Here is an 8,012-nt window from a genome sequence, read left to right as displayed (position 1 = left end):
TGTCATTAGCATCTTGTTTCGACATCTCTGTGTACCCGCCCTTGCCCCACCATTCTCTCTCATTTCAAGGAGTAGTGCAAGAAGGAACAAATAAGAGGAGTTAAGATGGAGAGGCAGTATAGTGGACCTGAGCTTGTCTCATCCCTGAAACCCAGTGAGATCAGCGTCAAACCATTTTGAACACCTAGGGAATTGACCTGAAGATTAAAGCAACAATCTGCATAACTTGAGCCCCAGAACTTGGCAGGTATGCAGTGTGGAGAGGTGAAATGGGGGAGAGGAAAGCCATGGTGCTGCAGAGGGTAGAGAGCTGTTTTTGTGGAGAGAGGACAGAGAGAGAAAGAGAAAGGGGGAGAGTTCAGTGCATTGGGATTGTGCAAGAAAAGCACTCCCCCTGAAAGCAGCTGGAGAGAAAGAGAGAAAGAGTGAAAACACTCACAAGAGACTGGACAAGAAATCTGTTCCCCAAAACTACTGACAGGGAGAAAGGAGAGAGTTTCAATACCACCAGGATCCTCTAAACAGCGGAACTCAGTGCCTGGAGATGTTCTGGTGAAGAAGTGGGGCAAATCCTCAGTAGCAGGCGGTAGGGTCCAAGGAGTCCATGTGCCACACAGGAAGAAGCAGTTCCCCTGCTTGGAGTGCATTTGGTAGAGGCCCTATGGCCTTCTTGCAGGCAAAGGTCCCAGGGGACGCCGGAGAGCATCTGCATTTGTTGGTATTGGGACAAAGACGCCAGAGTGCAGGGAAATCTGGCACCAGCCATGTGTTGGTGATTTCCCATAACCTCTGACCCTCTGCTGCTGTGAGATTGCACAAATGTTTTCTGGGGCAAGCTGGCACCTGTCCATTGCTCAGTGAGACCCTCCCCTAGAGAGTAGCACAGGTCCAAGCGCCAGGGGGCCCTGAAGCATGGGGTTTTGAAACACAACCCCATCTGAGATAAAACTCTGGAGGGAGGGGCCACCTGGCAGGCAGACAGCTTGGACACAGAGTAAAGGTGGGGAGTGGACGGAGGCCTGAGACAAAGGAGGGGTGCTTGATCGCGGGCCAGTGAGAGTGCAAAGTTCCTGTGCCAGAGACTGGGGAGCTGGGTGAGGCCATTTTCACCCCTACATGCACACGTGCGTGCGCACACACACACACACACACACTCACACACTCACAGATCCACCCCAGTAAACTAAGCAGTGCCACCAAGTGGAAAATGGAGCCATTACACCAAGCCCCACCCAACTGTGCCCTCCAGCCATATCCCCCAAAAGGCCAGCACAAATCCCTCCACCTGCTTAGTGTATGTAGTGTGATTCAAAGTTTCAGTTCTAGGGGAAACTGGATGTAAGTTCACTTGGGTTTCATTGTGTTTGCTGGTTCACTTATTTGTTCATTTTATTTGCTTTTGCTTTCTTTTCTTTTTTTCCTTTCTTTTTTTCTCTTTCTCGGATACAAAAAACAAATTCTTTTTAATTTTTATTCTATTTTATTTTCTTTTATTCTATTTTACTATTTAAATTTTTTTAATTTGTAATTTTTTTTAACTTTTAACTTTTTTTTTTCTTTCCTTTTTCTTTTTCCTCTATTCTGTCAAGCTTCTTTCAACAAACAGACTGAAATACACCTGGGATCTAGCTTCCTTTATTTGATTTGATTTTGTTTGGTTTCGTTTTTAATTTTAATTTTTTATTTTATTAATGTTTTTCTTCCCCCAAATGACAAGATGGAACAATTCATCCCAAAAGAAAGAACAGGAGGAAATGATGGCCAGGGACTTAATCAACACAGATATAAGTAAGATGTCTGAACTAGAATTTAAAACCATGATTATAAGAATAATAGCTGGAGTTGAAAAAAGCATAGATGACACCAGAGAATCTCTTTCTATAGAGACAAAAGAACTAAAATCTAGTCAGGCTGATATTAAAAATGCTATAAACAAAATGCAATCTCGAATGGATACCATGACAGCTAGGATGGACACAGGAGAGCAGCAAATCAGTGAGATAGAGGATAAAATTATGGAAAATAATGAAGCAGAAAAAAAGAGGGAAACAAAGGCAAAAGATTACTATACAAGACTTAGAGAACTCAGTGACTTATTAAAAAGGAGTAACATTTGAATTGTAGAAGTCCCAGAAGATGAAGAGAGAGAAAAAAGGAGCAGAAGTTTTGTGTGAGCAAAGTATAGCTGAAAACTTTCCTAATCTGGGGAAGGACACAGACATCAAAATCCAGGAAGCACAGAAGACTCCCATAAGATTCAACAAAAACTGACCATTAACAAGGCATATCATAGTCAAATTCACAAAATACTCAGGCATGGAAAGAATATTCAGGAAAGGAAAGCAGCAAGGGAAAAAACAGTCCTTAACCTAATTTTCTTCCCTGTATCCTTCCAATCAAGTTACATCTACATCTGTATTATTAAAACATGCAAATAGAGTTGACTTCTAAGACAAGTAGGATATGACAATCATATTTCCTTTTTAAAAACAATCTTGCTTTTCTGGAGTTAAAACTTCCTTTTTGTTTCTGGCTTAGTTTTTTATGTCACTATCACTAATTCTTTCATAATTTTTCAAAATAGTTGAGAGTCCCTTTGTGACTTGTCTACACACATCAAGTATTGTCAGCTGCTCTTCCCTGGGCTGGTAGATCTCTCTGTCTGCAGAATACCTGCTCTTCCCAGGACCCTCCCTTGTCCTCTACCCAGGGACTAGGTCTTCCAGTTTCCTAAACCCCTGTCTTCCTCTTTTTTAATTTACTCCTTTATTGTAGAAGACCACATCCTCTAGCAGTTGGCCAAGAAAAGGTATATAGGAACAAACTGAATTTTGAAGGAATTTCTATTGGTTTTCTATTGCTGCCATAACAAATAACCACAGCCTTAGTGGCTTAAACGACACAAATTTATTATGCCTGCCAGCATCGCTCATCTACTTTCCAGCACTGCTGCTGAGAAATTGGATGCTTTTCTGATTTCCTTTTTTTCCCTAGTCGGTCTGTTAGTTTTAGTAATCTTATTGATCTTTTCTTTTTTTAATATTGGCTTACATACAACACCCAATGCTCATCCCAACAAGTGCCCTCCTCAATGCCCATCACCCATTTTCCCTCTCCTCCATCCCCCCCATCCACCTTCAGTTTGTTCTCTGTATTTAATAGTCTCTTGTGGTTTGCCTCCCTCCCTCTTTGTTTGTAACTATTTTTTCCCCTTCCCTTCCCCCATGGTCTTCTGTTAAGTTTCTCAAGATTCACATATGAGTGAAAACATATCATATCTGTCCTTCTCTGACTGACTTATTTCACTCAGCATAATACCTTCCAGTTCCATCCACATTGCTACAAATGGAATGATTTCATTCTTTCTCATTGCCAAGAAGTATTCCATTGTATATATAAACCACATCTTCTTTATCCATTCACCAGTTGATGGACATTTAGGCTCTTTCCATAATTTGGCTATTGTTGAAAGTGCTGCTACAAGCACTGGGATACAAGTGCCCCTATGCATCAGCACTCCTGTATCCCTTGGGTAAATTCTTAGCAGTGCTATTGCTGGGTCATAGGGTAGATCTATTTTAATTTTTTGAGGCACCTCCACACTGTTTTGCAGAGTGGCTGCACCAGTTTGCATTCCCACCAACAGTGCAAGAGGGCTCCCATTTCTCCACATCCTCACCAGCATCTTTAGTTTCCTGATTTGTTCATTTTCGCCACTCTGACCCATGTGAGGTGGTATCTCAGGGTGGTTTTGATTTGTATTTCCCTGATGATGAGTGATGTTGAGCATCTTTTCATGTGCCTGTTGGCCATCTGGATGTCTTCTTTGGAAAAGTGTCTATTCATGTCTTCTGCCCATTTCTTTACTGGATTATTTGTTTTTCAGGTGTGGAGTTTGGTGAGTTCTTTATAGATTTTGTATACTAACCCTTTATACGATATGTCATTTGCAAATAACTTTGCCAATCCATCGGTTGCCTTTTAGTTTTGTTGATTGTTTCCTTTGCAGTGCAGAAGCTTTTTATCTTGATGAGGTCCCAAAAGTTTATTTTTGCTTTTAATTCCCTTGCCTTTGAAGATGTATCCAGCAAGAAATTGCTGCGGCTGAGGTCAAAGAGGTTGTTGCCTACTTTCTCCTCTAGGGTTTGGATGGTTTCCTATCTCACATTTAGGTCTTTCATCCATTTTGAGTTTATTTTTGTGAATGGTGTAAGAAAGTGGTCTAGTTTCATCCTTCTGCATGTTGCTGTCCAGTTCTCCCAGCACTATATGCTAAAGAGACTGTCTTTTTTCCACTGGATGTTCTTTCCTGCTTTGTCAAAGATTAGTTGACCATATAATTGTGGGTCCAACTCTGGGTTCTCTGTTCTATTCCATTGGTCTATGTGTCTGTTTTTGTGCCAGTACCATACTGTCTTGATGATTACAGCTTTGTAGTAGAGGCTAACGTCTGGGATTGTGATACCTCCCGCTTTGGTTTTCTTCTTCAATATTACTTTGGCTATTCGGGGTCTTTTGTGGTTCCATACAAATTTTAGGATTATTTGTTCTCGCTTTGAGAAGAATGCCGGTGCAATTTTGATTGGGATTGCATTGAATGTGTAGATTGCTTTGGGTAGTATTGAGATTTCTAGTCCTATGTGTGTGACCTAAGATGATCTATTTTAAGTAGAGGCCAAGTAGGTGAGTTGAGTGACTAAAATAAGAATCTTACTTCTGCACCTATGAAGTATTTAATTTGACACCAACTGCTGTGATTCCTTCATATATGTGATATTCCTTTTGGTTTATATTTTCACTGGGAGGAGGAGCTTCAGGGGCTTCCATTTGACACTACTGTAAGTGACCTCATGTGTGGATTTTGCAAGTTGCCAAGTATTCTAACTCTACACTTAGTAACTCAGGAATTAGCCACAGAATAGACTCAGGGGCCCCATATGAGTTGGACACAGGCAGGATTCCATTAATCACTTGACCTCTATAAGTCCTCACTCTCACCTATGGGCCACAGTGGCTTTTTTCCTCTCTAAGAATTGGTGTAGGTGCACGTGTGTGGCTCAGTCAGTTAAGCATCCAACTGTTGAGTTCAGTTCAGGTCATGATCTTGCAGTTTGTGAGATCAAGCCCCACATCAGGCTCTGCGCTGACAGCATGGAGCCTGCTTGGGATTCTCTCTCTCCCTCTCAGCCCCCACCTCATTGTCTCTCTCTCAAAATAAATAAATAGACATTAAAAAAATTTGATGTAGGCGTGCCTGGGTGGCTCAGTCAGTTAAGCATCCAACTTCAGCTCAGGTCATGATGTCACAGCTTGTGGGTTTGAGCCCTATATCGGGCTCTGTGCTGACAGCTTAGAGCCTGGAGCCTGCTTCAGATTCTGTGTCTCCCTTTCTTTCTGTCCCCCACCCCCCGTTCGTGTTCTGTCTTTCTCTCTCAAAAATAAATAAACATTAAAAAAAATTTTTTTTTTAATTATGTGGACCAAAAGCCAATCCAGTTATCTCCAAATTGGGAATATGGCCATTCCATAAGCCCGTTTAGAGAAGCTGATTGGAAGAACTATAATACTTACAGTGATATTGTCATAGTCTTCTCTTTATTCAAGGGATTCATGGTCTGTAAACTAATTTGGGAATGGAAATTAAGTAAGGGGCTCTGAATTTCAAATGTGGTGACTAAAGTTAGGGCTGCATTTGCCAGACCTATAGCTGTTTTTTGTTTTGTTTTGTTTTGTTTTGTTATACAAATCAAGTAGTACCATAGTAGGATGTTCTTCTATTTATTCAAGGTCCCTGTGATGATTTGGGTACCATGAAGATCCTGTGGGCCAAATCATTGATTACTGAACTTACCCTACTAACTGCTATACTAATCATACCTTCTGTGCCACTAGAGCTGAGTCCTAATGCTTGACTTTTGCCACCCTAGAATCTAATCCCATTAACTTCATTCACATTAGGAAGCACATTTCAAAGACAGCATCCTCACATTTATTTTTGATGCATGGAAAAGATCCACTCTAGCACTTTTACATATGCCTGCATTTCTCTCACTAGTGTGTTTCTCTATGCCATAGAAAGTTCTGGGTGACATATTTAAGGATGAACGCATGGGTCACACCTAATAAATCCACTGTGCTATTCCTAGTTCTCAAAGTCTTTGTATTACTTCTCCTAACTTACAAAGGTATTCATGACATCTCAAGCTCATTTGTCATAGACCAGTATTGAACCCAGAGATAATAGAAACCTAGCAGATCATAAAATAATTAAATTAATAATTAAATTATTATTGATTTTTAATTAAATCAATTAGAACCATTCTCAAGACCCCAAATGGCTAAAGTAATCTTGAAAAAGACGGCAAAGTTGGAGGTTTCACACTTCCTGATTTCAAAACTTATTATAGAGCTACAGTAATCAAAATAGTGTGATACTGGCAAAAAGCCACATAGACCAATGGAATAGAAAGCCCAGATATAAACCCTCACATATATGGTCAAATGATTTTCAACCAGGGTGCTAAAACCAATGGAGGAAATGAATCTTTCTAACAAGTGATGTTAGGTAAACTGGATATCCACATGCAAAAGAATGAAGTTGGACCCTTACCTCATATTGTATACAAAAATCAATGCAAAATGAATCAAAGACCTAAGACCTGTAAGAGCTTAAACTATAAAACTCTTAGAAGAAAACATAAGGGAAACAAATCTTCATGACATTTGATTTGGCAATAACTTCTTGAACACCAAAAGCACAGGCAACAAAAGTAAAAAATAGATAAATCAGACTACATCAAAATTTAAAACTTCTGTGTATCAAAGGGAACAATTGACAGTAAAAAGGCAACCTATGGAATAGAAGAAAGTAATTGCAAGTTAAATATCTGATAAGGAGTTAGTAGCTAGAATATATAAAGAACTTCTACCACTCAACAACAACAAAAAACATCCCAGTTAAAAAATGAGCAAAGGATCAGCATAGACATTACTCCAGAGAAGATATACAAATAGCCAACAAACATTTGAAAAGATGCTCAACATCATAAATCATTAGGGAGATGCAAATCCAAATCACAATGAGATACCACTTTCTACCCATTAGGATGGCTAGTATAAAAAAAAAACATAACTAGTTTGGAGAGAATGTAGAGAAATTGGAACTCTTGTACGTGGTTGGTAGGAATGTAAAATGGAAAACTCCTATGGAAAATAGTGTGGGAATTCCTCAAAAAATTAAAAATAGAATTGCCATATGATTCAGAGATTCCACTTTTGGTTGTAAACCCAAAGGATTTGGAAGTAGAGTCTTGTCAAGAGGTATTTGTACACCCATCTTCATAGCAGCATTATTCACAAGTCATAAGGTGGAATCAACTCAACTGTCTCTCAGTCTATGAATGGATAAAGAAAATGTGGTCTATACACACAATGGAATATTATTCAGCCTTAAAAAGTAAGGAAATTCTGATGGATGGTAAAACATGGTACATACAATATGCTCTGTGAAATTAGCCAGTAACAAAAGGAAAAATATTGTATGATTTTACTTCTATGAGGGATCTAGAGTAGTCAAATTCATAGAAACAGGAAGTAAAATGGTGGTTTCCAGGGGCCGGGGGGAGAAGAAAATATGGAATTGTTTAATAGGTATCGAGTTTGGGGTTCTGCAAAATGAAAAGATTTCTGGAGATTAGTTGTATGACAATGTATGTATGACAAATATGTTTAACACTAATGCATGGTACACTTAAAAATGATTAAGATGGCAAATATTACTTATTGTGGTGAGCAACGTATTGAGGAATCACTGTGTTGTACACCTGAAACTAATATAACATCATATGTCAACTATACTTCAACTAAAAACAAAGAAACCACATGCTCTTTTTCTTGGTCTTATTTTACTGGAAAAAAGACGATAAATATTATGTGTGTTTTAACCACAATTTTTTTAAAAAAGAATGTAAATTGAACATCAGAAAAAAAAAAAAAAAAAACCCTTCTCAGCA

This window comes from Puma concolor, chromosome D1 (assembly GCF_028749965.1).
Source record: "Puma concolor isolate L17-30 chromosome D1, mPumCon1.1.hap2, whole genome shotgun sequence".
Classification (NCBI taxonomy): Eukaryota; Metazoa; Chordata; class Mammalia; order Carnivora; family Felidae; genus Puma; species Puma concolor.
Note: the sequence above shows the minus strand (reverse complement) of the source record.